At 35.8% G+C, this 19599-nt stretch overlaps 1 protein-coding gene across 1 annotated transcript in view; it reads right to left on the bottom strand.

The window, feature by feature from the left end:
* The window catches only part of LOC111144105 (contactin 6), a 303309-nt gene that overhangs the window by 177121 nt on the left and 106589 nt on the right, over window positions 1-19599 (bottom strand). The window lies entirely within an intron of this gene.

Here is a 19599-nt window from a genome sequence, read left to right as displayed (position 1 = left end):
GCAATACAGACTCTTTTTACTTCAACAGCTAATGAAATGGGCAAGAAATTATAAATGTAAATAAACAACAAGTAAACAACAGAAATGAACAATGTCTGAAGAAGAAAAGGCACAAATCCCAAAGCCATTGACTTTAATTGAAACAAAGAAGCAAACAACACAACAACAGTGGTGCAGTAAGAAGAGTTTGCCCTGCTCACAGAAGTGAATTTTGACTCCTTAATCTCATCCTCACCTCCAGTGAGATTTACTGGTGAAATGACAAAACACTGAGAACTCTCATAATGACCTCTAGTTCTGAAGTTAAGCACATTTATATAATGTATTTTATATAATGTATTTTAATCTTTATAATCATATGTAATGTATTTTAATCTTTTTCCTCTTCACCCAGAAGAGGAATGACAGAGCTTATGGTGAGCAGAGAGTGAAACAGGAAAGTGTAAATAGTAAAGCTGACTATATTGTACAGACTAATAGTTTCATACCTAAACACTCACTTGGTAAAAATTCTAGAGTCCAGCTCTAATAAACAATATATCTCCCCAGGGAAGTATAACCATGACTCCTCCACCAATAATGTTGCTACACACCACTTAGAAATACATAAGCAAACAAACAAACAAATAAATAAAACCCTTAAAATAGAGAGAAGTACCTAAGTCGTCTAATAAACATTGAACTTCCCTCAATCCCATCATTTGCTCAAGTTACAAAATGTGGGTACTCATGATGTATCCAGCTTCCAAACTGGAGCTAAGATGGAGAAAAAAAAAAAAGGTCCCCAATATGATGAGACAAAAGTTATGAAAAGTTATGAAATATCCCTCTCTAAAGTGATACATGAATTGTCTGTACACATTTCCTCAAGTCTGAGTAAATGAAAAGAAAGGGAAGAGTAACTATGCAAATATATTGCAGTAATAAAAGTGAAAAACATAGTATGCCAAAGATAGAATACCAATCTAGGAAATTTCTCAAAATTATTTCATGCTATAGAGTAAGAAAATGAATTAAGAAAAAGCTAACATAACTCAATGGCAATGAAAATACAAACAATAGAATCAGATAAATCAGGAGGTTGCAAATGTAAGGATACAAACTACAAACCAAACAGCATCACTAAAGAACTAATAAATCAATTAGAATAGGTAAGAAACAAAACAGATACTCACTGAAGTCAAATTACTGACATAAAGGGACATTTTGAGGTAACTGTAATTAATGAAGTTGAAAAAGCACAGATAAAAAGCAACTGAAAAATAGGCAATGAACAAGAAAGATAAAGATGAACAAACATAAAATCTTTGATATCATTGAGATAGAGAATAAAACAAGCTTATCAGCAGCAAATATTATAACAAAAAATTTCCCGTATATTTAAAGAATATACCATGTTTTAGGGACATTTAAGAGAAAGCACTTAATACCAAGGCATATCTTAGTTACGTGATCTCTAATGAAAAGCTTAACAAGACCAGGTTGAGACAGAGGATCAACTAAAAGAGTGAAAGAAAATATTAAATTAATCTAGATTTTAAGATGGTAGCCTTCTATACCAGAAGACAGTGGGCAAGAAAGTCTACAATATTCTGAATAAAAGGGGGACACCTCTATTATCATCCACCATATATCTTCCAGGTATAATGGCATTCAACATTCTTTATCATAAAATAAGAAACCTTCAGGGGACTGTAACATAAATGACTATTCTTAAAGAAATGACTTAACAATGAAATCCATCCAATTAAAAATGAACCAATATATAAATCTCAAGAAAGGAGGAATAGGAGGCACTTTGAATATATATAAATATAAAACTAGTACTTAAAACCCATGTTACTTTTAGTTATAGAACAGAATATGAAAGCTATAAACTTGGATAATGTAAATATAATAATATATTTAGAAAAATGAAGGGTCATAATAGATAGAAATGTGTGAGCGCTAGGGTGCCTGGATGGCTCAGTTGGTTAAGTGTCTAACTTTGATTTCAGCTCAGGTCATGATCTCAGGGTCCTGGAATTAAACCCTGAGTCTGGCTCTTCACTTAGCATGGAGTCTGCCAGAGAATTTCTCTCTCCCTCTCCGTCGGCCCCTCCCCCTTCCTCTATCTCTCTCACTCTGTTTCTAAAATAAATAAATCTTCAAAAAAATGTGAGTGCTAATATCATCTTTTATAGCAAAGAGTTACATGATAAAAATACATATATAAGTATACACAATTTTTAAAAGCATAAACACTCTAACCATTTAGTATTATTTAGTACATTTTAGAGAAATCTTTTAGAAAAATACAAATATATATATACATATATATCTTTGTTGACTGAAATAATTTATTAGAAGTTCAAAATTCTCTACATTTTTATTTTTACTTTTACTTTATTCTCTTCATTTTACTTTATTTTTACTTTTAATAAACTAAACTAAAATTTAATTCTCATGTTAAAAGTAGTATCTATGGTATGACTGCATTTTTATAAAAGCATTGTTCTATGCATTTATCTATCTACATATTAATCTATATTCTCTGTATTTAGATGCACAAAAAGATTGCTACAATTTTATCAAATTTTAATAATTTTTATTTTGGGGGAGAGTTTTATTTAGGATAAAGGTTTTCATTTTGCTTGCATAATTTTTCATACTTTGAACATTTAAAATGAACATGGAATACACCAAAGAAAATACAGTTGACTCCTGAACAAGAGTTTCAACTGTGTCATCTACTTATATGCAGGTTATTTATAGTACAGTATTGTAAATGTATTTTCTGTTTTTTATAATTTTTCCTAATAACTTTTTTAAATTAAAAAAATTTTTTGAAATTTATTTATTAGAGAGAGAGAAAGAGAGAGCACAAGCGGGATGAGGGGCTGAGGGAGAAGCAGACTCCTTGCCGAGCAAGTACTCCAATGTAGGACTTGATCCCAGGACTCTAGGGTAATGACCTGAGCCCAAGGCAGACACTTAACCAAGGGAGCCACCCAGGCAGCCTAATAACATTTTATTGTCCCTAGCTTACTTTATTGTAAGAATATAGTATTTAACACATATAACAGACAAAATACATGTTAACCAACTGTTTATGTTATCAGCAGGTCTTCTGGGCAACAGTACGCAGTTGCCCAGTTAAGTTTTGGGGAATCAAAGTTACACATGACTTTTTAAGCGCATAGGGGGTCGGCAACCCTAACATCCATAGTGTCCAAAGATCGACTGTAACAGATTTTCTTTTTAAATGAAGGAAAGAAACTGAAAACAAGTTGAGGTGGTAATCTAATTTTTAACGGTAGAATATAAGTGGCTTTTGTGTTCTTTTTGTAGAAATTTCCAAACACCCTCCTCCCCTGCAAAAAGAAACCTGCCTAAAATAATGCATATTAACCACCTAGCAGAGTACCAGGCATAAAAGAGGCAGACAAGAAATTTTCATTTATTTACCTTCCTTTACTTGCACTCCAAGATAAGCACTGTTCAAACTTCATATAATCAAAATTTGGGGTATAACTTGACCTAATAGTACCTTATATTTGGGATAGTGATTTGTGGTTTTCAAAGGACCTTTATACATACCAATTAACAAACTAAATCCCTGTGGTACCCTTTGTAAGACACATTTTCATTCCCATTTGGTAGATTAAGAATTTACAACTAATAAAACAAGGCATTTTGTAACAAACTGTGGTTTATTTTGGAAGACACAAAGCTTGCCGTAGTGAATTATCATCACTTGGTATCTTATTTATTCACTTATATTTGCTATGATCAATATTTTAAGAGCTTGAGTTCATACCAGTGAAAAGTCTAGCTTGTCAACTAATTGGTCTCTTTTAGTAAATTTTCAGGGTTTTTTTCCCCCAAGACTGTAATGGAATGGTTAAATAATAGCATACTTTCGTTGCTTTGTTTATACCGTCAGAAAGCAAAGACAACTTTGGTTTTCTATATAAGAATAATTAAAACTGTGACAATATGATATCAAAACCAAGAAATCAAAATGCTTTTTCAAATACTTTTACTTTAAGAAGGTACTAGAGGTTAGGAAGAGTGTTGACAATAATTAAATAATTATATTGATAATACCTACTATTATAAAATTACCTATGATTATAAAGCTACTCTAAAATTGCTTTACTTGACAGTAAAGCAAGAACTCTGCAATAAAGGTACACTGAAAAATAAATACTTTTAATTTTAGTTTTTATTTTAAATTTAAATTTAATTTATTTAAATTTAAATTTTAAAATTTAATTTAAATTTAATTTTTAATTTTAATTTTTATATTTTAATGTTAATTAAAAGAAAACCATACAGTTGTTAAAAATTACCATAGGTCTCCATCCCAGTTTTCTTCCTCTTTCATCTTCCATGGAATTAAAACATGTATATTCTGTGATCTAATACTAGATTAAACCTACCAGTGTCAAAAGCTCATTGTTATCCCCCTGAATATTAAGAACATTTGATTGTATCTAAGGCAGTCACATTCTTGCATTTGTGAACAGTTCCATGAAACTGTTCATGGAAAATCAGCTCTTAACCCATGTTATAAGTCATGTCATCTTTCATAGCAAAAAAATCAATTTTTTTTATAGCAAAAAATCCTGTTTGATTTACTTTACCTTTGTGGCCATGGGTGAATATTACCTGCTGGGCTGCTATGTTTCTCTCTCTGGTAACAAGCAAATACTAAGACATGGTAGTCATGGATTGTTACTTGAATAGAGATGAAGCATTCAGGAATATTAGAGCAATCCATTTTCTATAAAATTCATGAAGAGTTACAGAACACTAGTCTCTATAGACAGACTGAGACAGACAGAAAGACAAGCAGTAGAATGACAGAGAGAAAGAATAACTGAATAAAGAGTGGCTTTATTCTCTGAGATTTTTAATATTTTGTTCCAGTTTTCGGTGAGACCAGCTTTTGGGTTCTATTAACTATCAACTCTACTAATTTCTGTTTTTGCAAAGAGATTTTAGAAATACAGATTCAAAACAATAAATAATAGAACGAAATCACTGTTGTGCTGCTTCTCCTCTCTCTAGGACTATGAAAGCATGAACAACATGGGTAGTCAACCATTTGTTTTCAGAAGTTATTAGGGGCAAATTCAAGCACATGAGAAGCCTCATATCTAAAAGAACACAGAATTCAAAAATGTATTATCCATGGTTTTACTTAAAACTCATTGTTTGGACTTGGGCAAATTTCAGATTTCACAGAGGGTCAAGAATATATATCTCCAAGGTCACACCCAGTAAGAAAGTTCCTGGGACTTTTGTGTCACAATCTTATCCCTCCCAATATAGCTCACTACCCAGGCTCCTGGCACTCCCTAGATGTCTTCTACTACAGAAGTTTGATTTCTAAAATCATTTTTGGGGCACCTAGTGGGTTCAATCAGTTAAGTGCTGACTCTTGATTTTGGCTCTAGTCATGGTCTCAAGGTCATGAGATTGAGCCCCATGAAGGGGCTGCATGAGATTCTCTCCCTCTCCTTCTGCCTCTCTCTCCTGCTAGTACACGGGTGTCCCCCCTTCTCTCAAATAAGCAAATAAATAAAATCTTTAAAAAAATTTTTTCAATTCACTAAAAATAGAACAACACAAAAAATAAGTAAAGTTTGATGATATGTTACCTGGTTTTACCAAAGAGGAAACGAGAACCAGGGCATGTCACCAACATGACTGCACAGGGCTCAGCTTAGAAGGGCCCTGAATTTCTGGTTTAATGTTCTGAAGCACAGCCTTAACAGTCTTAATACTGTTAGTCATAAGTTTGAGCTTTGTAAGTGAAGCCTGATGAGTCTGGTGAGCACTGAGTGCTTGGTGCCTTGGTTAACACTTGGTGCCTCCCATCACCACCAAGTCTGCCTCTCCAGAACCCTATATTTTCAGAATGCACCATGCTCTGCAAATTACGTAGTTGGTCGTGACTAAAGCTTGCAGAAGTTCAATGATTTGCTCAAGATCACCCTGCTAGTGAAATTCCAGAGCTAGCACTCAAATCCAGGTTTGACTCAAAGTCCAGGGTTGCACATACTACAGTATAACCACTTGAATTCTGCATACTTTCAGGACTAAAGAGGCTCTGTCCTCTCTGGCTTTGTTTTCTTTCCAAGCCTTCTTGTTAGTTTCCAAACTGCACTCTTAAGTCTGTTTAACCTAACTTAGACTACAGTCAATTACGTCTTCCTAGAAATTTAGGTTCAGAAGGAAAAAACATTAAGGATTGTTCAGAAATTTGGTGTTTTTCAAAATGAAGGAAAAAAGAAAGGTGGTTTTATAGCTAAGAAATACATACTATTCACACTTGCAGATGTTCATTTTCAAGAGTCCTTGTGGCTTACAGGTTTAGCTGTCCAGTAAACAGATATACTGCTGTGGCTGTATAGTGAGGGCTGGGTTGGAGAAACTGAGTTTTGGAAACATTGGCCTTTAAAAAAAGAGAATTTTGCTCTAACAATGGTTTGATGGTAATCATTCTACTAATATATTTTAAATTAGTTCAAAAGTAGGTTCCCATGTTCATTGAAGCATTATTTACACTATCCAAGACATGGAAACGACCTAAGTGTCCATCAGTGAGTCAACAGATAAAAAAATGTGGTATATACATAGATGGAATATTATTCAGCCATAAAGAAGGAAATAAATTAGTTTGTGACAATATGGATAAACCTTTTAAGATCATTATGCTAGGTGAAATAAGCCAGACAGAGAAAGACAAATGCTGTATGATCTCACTTACATGTGGATTCTTAAAGGACTGAATTCATAGAAACAGAAAAGGTGGGAGAAAAGGGTGGAGGTGGGGAGGAGTTGAGAGAGCATGGAACTAGATGAAGGCTGTCAAAGGGAACAATTTCCTGTTATAAGATAAATAAGTTTTGGAGATAAAATATATAGCATGATGGCTATAGTTAGTAAGAGTATATTGTAGGGGTGTCTGACTGGCTCAGTCAGTTGGGTGTCTGCCTTTGGCTCAGGTCATGATCCCAGGTCCTGGGTTCCTTGCTCAGCTTTGTGTTCCCTGCTCAGCGGGGAGCCTGCTTCTTCCTCTCCTCCTCACTAGTGCTCTCTCTTGCTATCTCTGTTGCTTTCTCTGTGTCTCTCTCTCTCAAACAAATAAATAAAACCTTAAAATAAGACAAAACAAGAATATATTGCATATTTGAAAATTGCTAAGAGAATAGATCTTAAAAATTCTCAACACAAAGAGAAAAAAAAACTGTTACTATGTGAGGTGACAAACGTGCTTACTAAATTTATGTAGTAATCATTTTACAATATATACATATATCAAATCATTACATCATAAACCCTAAACTTACACAATGTTATATATCAATTATATCTCAATAAGTTGGAAAAAAAAGGCAGAGTTTCAAAATAGTTTTAAATTCAAACCTTAATTAGAATCAAGCCATACTTTGAAACTGGCATTCATTTTACAACCTGGATAATCAGTGAGCCCCTATTCAAGCAAACATCAAAAATGAGGAGGAGGAGTTTAATATCTACCTGACAGTGGCCATACTTGATATTCTTTCCTGCAACAGACATTTGGGAAGACAATTTTTAACCGAGAAACTACTTTGAACATAACAGAATCATTCTGGTTATTTTTCTATCAGACACTCTAAGCAGAAAAAACTAATGGTATACACTCGGTATACAATGTGTATACATGCACACGTACAGTATTTGGTCCTATCAGACATTTATAGTGACCTAGTGATTAGAAGGCTGAGCATTAAACCTGCCTAGGAAGTATATGACACATCAGAAGTGGTACACAGATCATAAAGTAAATCATAGTAAGAAGTGTGCATTACCATACATTTTATATTTTGTTGATCTCTGCAGTTTAAAACCAAACCAAAACACAATTCTATATCATTGCTTATTTATATATTGCCAGTAGACAGTAATAAAATGTAACATAAATAAGTTCAACGAAGTTTTATTAGCTCTAATCATTTCCTGAACCTTCTTCAGGTGCTGATAATATAAAAATAAATAAATAAATTGCACTCAAGGAGCTTATAATCAAATAAGGGCAAATGGGGAATGTAGTAAGTGCCAGGGATAAAGTTGAACTTGTACATGAATTATCTTACTTTATCCTTACAAGAACTCTGACATGTAAATTCTAATATCACCAATTTAAGTGTAAAGAAATCGAGGTTTAGAGCATTAGGTAATTTGCTCAATACTGAACAGTTAGAGAGTGGTAGTATCCAATTCTGAATCTAGGCAATCTGACTCCAGAACACACATGCCAAGTCACTGTGATATATAGTCCAAAAAGGGAAGCAGACATGAAAACAAATAACTGACTGGAAATATTGCAGGATAAGTGTTATACCAAAAGCATAATTATACTTTTAAGGAAGTGCAAAGAGGAAGTGATTAATTCTGCCTAGAGGTTAAGAAAGACTGACAAAAAAGGAATTATTTGAGCTATGTGTAAAACAATTAGAATGAGAATGCCTTTGAAAGGGAAGGGTGTAGAAAGGAAATTCTAAGACTAGCTTAAATAAAGATATGAAAGTATCTGTCACTCAGAAAAATATAACTAGTTTGGAAGGTAGGAGAATAATGAAATACAGAAATGGAATGGTATATTTAGAATATTTGGAAGGCCCTTAAATGACATTACAAAGGTTTGAACTTGATGTATTAACAGTTAGAAAACATGGAAGTGTTTTCAGTTTTAAGCAGGTATGTGACATGCTTAGATCAATGATTAACTGGAGGAAGGATAGGGGAAGAGAACCACGAGTCAGGGAAATTATTTATCAAACACTTGAAAACACTGAGATAATTGTGGCATTGTCAGTAGGAAGGAAGAGACTGAGAACAATGTCAGAGCTCTTTTGAAGTGTTTCGAGGCAATACCAACAGAATGATGTAACTGCTTTGAAGTTAGAGATGAGGGAAAGTGAACATTAAAGATTCCTCTGAGCTAGCCGTGATGGATGAAGGCAAGAATGCACATCTGTAGGCTTCTTTAACTATTAAAGGAAGAAGGAGAAAGAGAAGGAGAAAGATGTGGGCACTGAGGATGGATGAAAGGAGATGAGAAAGCAGCTACAAGTTCAATTCATTATTTATTTATTTATTGAACAGGCATTTATTTGTGGGATTACCATTTGCAAAAACTATCTTTGGGTCTGGAAAATATAGCAACGAAAAAACCTGCTGATAAGCTGCTCTAATGGAGACTGTATTCTAATTGGGGGAGGCATAAACTAAGTCAAGAAGTAAACATGTGGTCCATGAGATGGTATTAAGTGCAATGGAGAAAAATAAAGAGTAAGTGAGCTAGGAATTCTGGGTGAGTTGGGGTGTTATTTTATAAAATATGGCAAAGGAATATATCACTTATTTGGTACATCTGAACAGGGAGTGGTTAGCTTTGGCAAGAAGGGATAACAGGCCAAATAAGACAAAGGGAAAACATACCGTTACATTGTAGCAATGTAGAGATCACTGAGCACTTAGCAAGAATTGAGTAGAGTATGGATCCTGAATGGAGTTTAGTCAAGGAGCAATGTGAAGAGAGGAAATTGAGACAATAAGCATGAAAAAAAAAAAAATTATAAGGAGTTTTTCCATGAAAGAGTCCAGAGTATTAGGGTAGAAGAATGCAGGGTCAAGGGCACATTTTGTTGAGATAAAATATGACAACACATTTGCATGCTTCTGGACATGATTCAGTACAGTGTGAACAAGATGATCTGCAGTAGGATGCCTGAGTGGCATAGATGGTTAAGTGTCTGCCTTCAGCCCAGGTCATGATCACAGGGTCCTGGGATCAAGTCCTGCGTTGGGCTCCCTGCTCAGCGGGGAGCCTGCTTCTCCCTCTCCTCCCTGCTTATGCTCTCTCTCACGATCTCTGTTGCTATCTCTGTCTCTCTCAAACAAATAAATAAAATCTTAAAAAAAAAAGGAAAATACTGTATTTAAAAAAAAAAAAAAAGATGATGCACAACAGAGGAAGATAGTATCTGGAGTGATGCTGTTGAAGAAGTGCCAGAGGAGGGATCCAGTCTCTTTGTAGCAAGAGGCCTTAGATAGAAAGTTTTCTTCCATGGTAAAAGGAGGGAAGGCATAGTGTATAAAGACAGGTAGAAAATATACTGATACATGTGAGGTTGAAAGCATGTTAAAATTATCTTCTGATGGGGTTGCCTGGGTGGCTCATTCAGTTAAGTGGCTGCTTTCTGCTCAGGTCATGATGTCAGTTTCCTGGGATCGAGCCCCACATCTGGCTCCCTGCTCAGTGGAGAGCCTGCTTCTCCCTCTCCCTCTGCCTTCTGCTCTGCCTACTTGTACTCTGTATCTGTGTCAAATAAATAAAACCTTTAAAAAAATCATCTTCTGGGGCACCTGGGCTCAGTGGGTTAAAGCCTCTGCTTTCAGCTCAGGTCATGATCTCAGGGTCCTGGGATCGAGCCCCACATTGGGCTCTCTACTTGGCAGGGAGCCTGTTTCCCCCTCTCTCTGCCTGTCTCTCTGCTTACTTGTGATCTCTCTCTCTGTCAAATAGATAAATAAAATCTTTAATAAAAATATTATCTTCTGATATTTTCCTTACTTTCTTAGGAAGGAGGAAGAAATATTATTAGCTGAGACAGATGATGGGAGAGGAAGTGCGGGAAGTTTGAGAGGAGATGACAATGTGTAAAATGATCATCAGGAGAATGGAAAAGTGACAGAGCAGAGAGATGTGATAGGCCATTATTATAGGCCAATCATTTGTGAAAGATTTCAAAGCCAACACAAGATTACTAATGGGTATTCTGTCCAGTGCATTTTTGGGGCTTAACTCTGCCTTTCAATGGCTTTCATCCATTTTACAAGTAAGGAAGAGAAAACTGTTAAGAATGCAAATGATTCTTTTTTTTTTTTAAGATTTTTATTTATTTGACAGACAGATCACAAGTAGGCAGAGAGGCAGGCAGAGAGAGAGAGGAGGAGGAGGCAGGCTCCCTGCTGAGCAGAGAGCCCGATGTGAGGCTCGATCCCAGGACCCTGGGATCATGACCTGAGCCGAAGGCAGAGGCTTTAACCACTGAGCCACCCAGGCGCCCCAGGAATGCAAATTATTCTTAAACACTGAAATGCAAATTGAATTGTGCCCAGTACAATGATATCATTTTTTTCTCTTTTTCTCTTGTGGATAAACCAGGCTTTTGTTTTATTTTTTTGTATCATCATTCATGAGATATCATTGGCATACCATGAAATTTAGCCATAATAAAACCACTTTGCATCCATTTATAAATCCATTTTACCATTTCTTACTGCCTATGCACACATGGTTTTTGAATTCTACTTTGAACAAGTTGCAACATTTCACTGGTTCCCACATTAATTAGTTTCTTAAACAAAATCTTTCATATGGGTTCATTTATATTCATTTGAGATTCATTATTTTGCTATTTTAAAAATACCATTAAAACACACTAAATATGAGCTGCCAGTAAGACTCATAGATGTAGAACCAGTAGCAAGCTATAAGTAGGAATTGGCTGGGAAGAAAGGCAGAGTTGAAGGGCATTGCTCTGTAAAGTAAGTACCAACATGGAATTGAGTAAAAGAAAAACTGAAGATGGAAAATCAGGGATTATCAACATCTTTAGAACTGACAAAAGAGAGAAAAGAGCCAAAAAATTCCAAGAAGGTCTATTTAAGAAATCAAGATTATTTTATCCGAATCATTTTATTAATTATCTATTGCTACCCTAACAAATTATCTCAAACTTGCTAGCATAAAACTACACGAATTTATTATCTTACAGTCCTGTAGATTAGAATTCCTGAATGGGTCTCACTGAGCTAAAACCAAGGTGATGATAGAGTTGCAACCCCTTCTTGAGAGTCTCCAGCATAGAAGGTGTTTCCTTGCCTTTTCCAACTTCTGGAAGCTGCCTGCATTCCTTAGCTTGTGGACTCCTTTCTCCATCTTCAAAACCAATGATAGTACATTGAGTCCTTTTGCAGCAAATTACTCTAGTCCTCCATAGTCACATTTCCCTCTGATTCTCCTCTGCCTCCTTCTTCCACTTTTAAGGACCCTTGTGATTACACTGGGCTCAACCAGATAATCCAGGATAAATTTCCTCTTAAATCAGTTGATGAGCAACCTTTATTCCATCTGCAACTTTAATTCCCCTTTGCCATATAACCTATCATATTCACATGTTCCAGAGATTAGGACATGGACAACCTTGGGGCCATTATCCTGCAGATCCCACCCATGATATGGGAGGCCAAGAAAGGAGAGTTTTTAATAGAAGACATAGTTAAGATTGTTAGTGTTAAAGAATAGTGAAAAACAAGAACACCACAACCTTACTTGGTAATCAGAAAATCTTTCATTTTTTTTTCTTTTAAAGATTTCATTTATTTATTTGACAGAGAGAGAGAGAGAGAGAGAGAGAAATCACAAGTAGGCAGAGAGGCAGGCAGAGAGAGGGGGGAAACAGGCTCCCCATGTAGCAGAGAACACAACACGGGGCCCAATCCCAGGAACCTGAGATCATGACCTGAGCCGAAGGCAGAGACTTAACCCACTGAGCCACCCAGGCACCCCAATCTTTCGTTTCTTTAGGAGAAATTTCATTATCAAAGTCAAGATGGATTGGTACACAAGGCCAAATTTAAGTTAAACTGAAGGCTGAAAGAAAACTATGGCATGGAATAGAAACAACACAGAGGTCAGTGGCAAAGAGAAAGAAAGAGATAAGTGAGCGGAGTCTAGAGGACCTGTTTGTATATGTGTTTTTCAGTTTTGATTATTTGTAATTTCAGGACTAATGAGAGAAGCTGATTTGTAGGCTGATGCTAAGGGACCAACTGAGAGGCAAACTCAGATTCTCTCCTTTGAACTTTTGGGTTTTTGACACTATGACTTCCATAATTTAGAGCATTTCAACATTATATAACCTCTGAAAACAGCACGCTGTCAAGAATACAAAGCACCTAAAAGCACTTTTCTATAATGTCCCACAGTGAAGATGTTAGAAAGTCCCACAAAACCAAGTGTTATCATTGGCCCCACTGGATGCTCTCTGAGCTAAGATTGTGAAATGGCATTGATTCCATGTGTATACCAATAACAAACTAAAAGGAGAACATTTAGAAAAAGAGAAATAAATGAGAAAAGCACTCTTAAAAATGTACATTACTTGGTGATGACTGATATAATTTTGGTAACAGAGTATGACAAATAAGCATGCTGACCCGTCAGTCCTGTTTCATGATTATTGCCAACATGCATATCTTAATGAAATCTGTAGGTTTGGGGTAAAATGTCACCCAAGTGCCCTCCTTTGGAAAGCTGAGATTGTACCTCATTCTCACGTGTGTCATCTATGCCTTCCTACTTTCTCAAGTTGAATTCCATCTCTCATTCCAGGCACATACTTCTCCTACCCTCTGTGCCATGCAAAAATGCCAACAAATTTGTCAGAAAAGATTTGCCCTTTGTGAAACTAGCCTGATTAAGTTTTATCAGCTCCTATCTCTCTGAATGTTTGGTAACCTCATTTCTTATTACTGTCTCAGAGATCTTGCCTACAGCCAAGGGCAGATCTGCTCATTTATAATTTCCTGGTTGTTTCTCAACTCTTTTCTCACAGATTGGGGTGACGTATTTTTGTTTTTGTTTTGCCTCTATCTCCCTCTGTGAAATATTTGTGCTAAGGTTTCCTCATTTTAGTTTAAAACTTATTTAGACATAGATCTATATGTTTTCCAATTTACCACCATGAAAATTTCTTATAAATTTAAATTATTGGTTGATAAAGGTCTTTCATGCATTCCCTCTACTTGCCAATGTGATCTTTCTCATGAAGAAATGCTCCTTAGAGTAGAGGAGCAGTTATTCTATTTCTCTCTTGCTACATCAGTTTAAACTTCATAAACACCATAATTACACTAGACTAAACTCGAATATGAAATAAGAAAATGAAATAGCATCCCCTGATTCATTATGCTATATTGTCTTCCTCCCAATATAAAGATTAAATGACAAGGATAGTTTATAAAGATGACAAACATGAGCTCGATTTTTTTTTTCCAGACTCATAAGCAACAAAAGATTTTTTTTTTTTTTCTTTTATGAGTGGGGAAACTCATTGGTTTCCTGTGTGAGAGAAGCTCTTGACATTTTCTGTTGATTCTTTCAAGGTTCAGACAGTTCTAAATTTTGGGTCCTGTTTTTCCTCACTTGAATATTTGAACATAAACAGTCTCTCCAGTGATGCTGTACAGACTTCGTAAACATTTCACAAAGAGAAAAAAATCAGGCTTTTCTTTCTCCTCCTTCCTATTCATGTTCTTCCTTCACATTCTTTATCAACCTGTTTCCCTGTACTTTACCATAGGGGAAAAGTTAGACAAGATAAATACATGACACATCTTATTGGCATGGACTGCTATGGGGATGTAGGAACCAGAATATTTTAAAGTTTAAGGTTATTATTTTATGCCAGATAAAATAATAGATGCTTATTGTAGAATATTTTTAAGTCTCAGAAAGGTAAAGAGAAAAAAAAACACCCAATTTTGGATACTGGTATCTATAATTCCTGAATTTTTTCTGTACTATGGTGTCAATTGTTAATCTCTACCATTTCTCATGTAAAAAATGTAACAAAATTTCCCTACTACTAATGAGCACTTGTGAACTTTTCATTTTAATGGAACTACACATTTTGAAAGTTTCATAATAATCCATCATGTGACTAATATATCTAAATAAAAAGTTTACATTTGTCTATATTTTTTTACCATAAATAAATGCAATAACAAATGCCTTTCCTATACTGTATTTATAATTATTTTCTTAACATAATTTTCTAGAATTAGAATTGATGGATCTAAAAGTATTAATATTTGGGGTGTTCTAATAATTATTATTAACTTCCATCTAATTGAATCCTATAAAGTCAGGAATGCTTTTAAGAGCAAATTTCACACCAACTGGGATTTGAAAGATAATTAATGATGATAATGACATTTTTGACAATTTACTAGGTGTCACATGTACTAACATGGCATTTATTATCTAAGTCTTACCACAAACTCTATAAGGAAAATGCTAATCCTCCCCCAGTTTACAGAAGTTTGAATCTGAAATTAGTCAATCTAACAACAGAAACCACAGTCTTAACAACCCCAAACTACGGGAATTAGGATGGAAAGATTCTTTAGAAAGAGGATAAGGTGAGTAAATGCAAATGCTTTGAATTGAGATAAACCAGGAAACATTTGGAGAGCTTGAGTAATCCTTGTCAAGGAAGCCGACAAGAGAAGAGGCTAGAAAGACAGGTATCTGAAGCCACATCAAGAAGTTGCTTTTAGCTACCTTTAAGAATGAGGAGCTCATCTTAAGGGCTAGGGAAGCCATAAATGTGACTTCAGTTTGTGATCGTGTTTTCAATTTGAAAAACATATCCAAATTCTGCGTGCAAAAATGCCTAAGTGGTAGCTGCCAGGCTTGCATGCAAGGAGCTTACTAGGGAATCCTGATAGAAAGTGTTCTCCAGATAAGACGGAACCAGACTTAGAGCAAAACTACTTTTTTCTTTATTATCCTATCAGACCTCAAAGGATCTAAATGCTTCTGGCTTCTACAGATGCCATGACCTTGGCTATTCCTTCTGCTGCTTTGGAGAAATCACAGGTAGCCCACCATCAAGTGTGACATATACTCTGAGACTCAGTTCAAACACAGCTGAGTGCATGCAGCTCTCTGAATGGCTGAATTAAAAGTATATGCTGTTTTGTTTTTCTAGACAAAGAAAAGAACACAAAATCCTATTCAGCTCTTTATTTTTGAAAATGCAGACATTCATCATAATTTTCCATGCTGATTCCAAAGCTAAGCAGAGAGACTGATTTAAATTTAGCAAACATTGCTATCATACATAGGCTATTACTTATTTTATTATTTATTTTATTTGTTTCTCTTGGCACTAGCATGGAGGAAGCTATTTTATAAACTCTTCACAAACACTAACAATTCACAAGTGCCAAGTGCTTTTGCTGACAAGAGTGCAAGTGATAATAATGGAGAGTTCACTTTCAAGCCACAAGTTAGCTCATAATCAGATTTCTTAGCACTGGACATACTGCCTATCAGTAGCATGTACAATTTCTCCTGCAATGACCAAAAAACGGAACCCAAACAAATGGGCAGGGAAGAGAAGAAAGCTCTTATCAAGATACAGTTAATAGCATTTTTCACAATTCAAATTGCCATTTTTGGAATACCACATCTATGTATTATCTATTAGTTTCCTAGGACTGCCATAACAAATTATGACCAACTTAGAGGCGCAAACCAATGACTTTATTCTCTTACAGTTCAGAGGCTTAATGTCTAATAGGGTTGATTTGATCTGGAGGTTCTGATAGAAAAACCATCCTGTGCCTCTATCCTGGCCTCTGGGGTTATCAGCAATCCTTGGTGGTCTTAGGTCTGCATCACTCCAGTCTCTGAATCCAGCTTCACATTGTCACCTCTGTATCTCTGAGTATCGTCTTCTCTTCTCATAAATACACCGTCATTGGATTTAGAGCCCAATCAGAATCAGGATGATTTCGTGTCAGTGGCTGTAACTAATTACATTTGCAAAGACTTATTTCCAAATAAGATCCCATTCTTAATTTCTGGGGGGACATGAATTTTATGGAAGACACTGTTCAACCCACAACACTAAACCTCAGCATTTTTTTTGAAAGATGTTTTGTGTGGTAACACAGGTTATGTGGAATATTTTGGAGGGGAAAAAAACCCCTAATTAATAAGTCAACTAAAAGGATTTGAGGCTGTCCCTTTATTCCTTTCATTAGAGCTGTTTCAAATTTCTCTGACTCTTCAACCCTAAGATAAAAATTGTGTATCTTCAAGGGGCAATTTAATATTACGTGTTTTTCAAACTACTTTTAAGGCAGATTTTTGTTGGATTTTGGTAGCGCCTCATTAATTTATTTTGTTTGTTTTGGGCTTTTTTTGTTTGTTTGTTTTGTTTTCTTATGTACAGTTCTTTGGAAATACTGGAGAAAACAAGCCTCAAGTAGTTCAGAAAATGGAGTCCACTTCTTTTCCTGTGTTCCAGTATCTCTCGGAATTCTGTCCTAAACTCTAGCACAACTGGACTACACATCGTGAAAAACCCAGTTGAAATAGTAAAACTGTCTGTCTTTGGCTTCTACTGTGATTTTTCTGGAATCCTTATAAAACTGGAGCAATCACTTTTTAATAAAATTATTATAAAATGTTAATTGCTTTCTTTTATGAGTTGGGAGAATGAGGTGGTTTCCCAGAATAATAACTATCATGTAATTAGTACACATTACTGGGCACATTGAATATCTTATAAAATATTATTTAGTGTGTTTTAATCCATAAAAAAACCCCGGTAGGTATTACTATTATTCCTATTTGACAGATAAGGAGAATGACATTCAGAGGGCTATGACATGGCCATGTTCACAGAGCTGGTAAAATAAGAAGCCCATGCTCTTTCCCACCATATAAGTACACATTTCACTATTTTATCACATTGTGCGTGTGTGCACGCACACATGCATGCTGGATTTATATCACTAAACGCTATAGGTGTTATTTATTTATTTATTTATTTATTTTACTTTATGAACTCCTTAGGTTTCATTAAATATGTGTGTAATTGATTTGGAGATAAAAATGTCCATATATGTATAACCTCTTATAACCATTTGACTTTGACAATTGAAACACTAGTACCCCAGAAAATCATAGGACTTGATTAGCAAGGTTTCAGGGCTGTGTTTGGAACTGCTGACACCTCTATAACTGTTACATCCAGAAAATGTATGAGGTTAGAGATAAAATGGTCTAATTAACCAGGAGCTGCTTCAATATCCTCAATGACTGGACAAAGATTAATCAGAAACTGGAACCTAAGCTGAGAGATGATGCAGAGATGTGTGTCAATGAACAATGACACCAAAATGACTAATAGCCAATTATGTCTATAACCTGAAACAACTGGTTGAGAAATTTTCTAAGGCAGACATGGGAAATGAAGAGGGGAGTCTCTGAATTATCTCTTGTCTCACAGAAAATGCTTTTGTAGCTCAAGAGTTTCAGAGACTCTGACAGATACAAAAATGACAGAAGATTAGTAGTAAAGTTAATGATGTAAAAGCTCTGTTTTCATCACCAGCCCATAGGTTTCTTCTTCCTCAGCTACTGGTCACTGACAGACATGTGGGAACTGCCCTAGGGTGGGCAGAAAGTATCATGGCTGTCCTTTATGTCACTATTTTTGTTAACCTCTGAGTTCCCAGGACTTCCAATAGTACATGTGCATGTGATAATCACACAATATATATCTGGTGCTTAAAAAAAACAGACAAGGGGCGCCTGGGTGGCTCAGTGGGTTAAGCCTCTGCCTTCGGCTCAGGTCATGATCCCAGCGTCCTGGGATTGAGCCCCATATCGGACTCTCTGCTCTACGGAGAGCCTGCTTCCTCCTCTCTCTGCCTGCCTCCCTGCCTGCTTGTGATCTCTCTGTCAAATAAATAAATAAAATCTTTAAAAAAAAAACAAAAACAAAAACAAAAAAAAACAGACAATACAATTAGGAGTCTAATATAATTAATGAATGTCCTATAAACCCATCACCACACAATTCATTGAATATAAAGGGTTTAATCTGTTTTTATTTTCATGGTAATGAAGGACAGTTGGAAGAAAGGCAGGCAGGGACAAGAGGCCCACCCTAAGAGGAAACCACCTGTCAAAGGGTTTTACACCACCCTGGAAGGAGCTCTCCACCCTTTCCTATGTGAATGACTACCTGATAGGTAGATGAGCATGTGGACAAAAACCTGATTGGGTGACATGTGCATGAAGGGTTAACCAGATTAAAACAGCTCTCCAGCATGCCCACAAAAACTCCTAGACTTAGAAACTCTGGTGGCAACCTCTCTCAGGTCCCTTCCTCTTTGGAAGCTTTGTACTATTATTCAATAGGCTTTACTATTTCTCAATAAACTTTACTCTGCTGCCCACCACTCTTCCTCTGCTCTACCTCTTCATTCTCAGAGTGGCATGACCAGGAACTGCAGTCACTAAAGAAAAAGCAATCCTGCAACAACTGTATGTTTTTCAAATGAGTATTCACTTAGAGCTTACTATGTACCAGGTTCTAGTCTATGGGCTTTTCATGCCTAATGTGTGTTTTTCTTCATCACAACCATTTGTTCGCTCCTTAAGAAGTATTTATTGCTTCCTCTGTGCCTCTTTTAGAAGCACAGCATACAGCAGAAAACAAAACAGACAAAAGAAATCCTCTCCTCCTGGATCTAAAAAGAAGACAGTGATATTACTACCACCCCTTTTGAGCAGAGCAGTTAAGCTATTTGTCTGAGGTCCTCAAGAGCCAGGTTCCAGGGTAGATTCAGATACTTAGAGAGCACCTACTGCTAATCAGAGCATACTGCCTCTATACCAGCCACCATTAAAGGTGTTCTGTATTAAATGTAATATTTGTGCAGCCATTACTATATTAAAGAAAG

Source organism: Enhydra lutris, unplaced genomic scaffold (assembly GCF_002288905.1).
Source record: "Enhydra lutris kenyoni isolate GAN:26980312 unplaced genomic scaffold, ASM228890v2 scaffoldscaffold10, whole genome shotgun sequence".
NCBI classification, from domain to species: Eukaryota; Metazoa; Chordata; class Mammalia; order Carnivora; family Mustelidae; genus Enhydra; species Enhydra lutris.
This window is presented reverse-complemented; position numbering and strand designations above follow the sequence as displayed.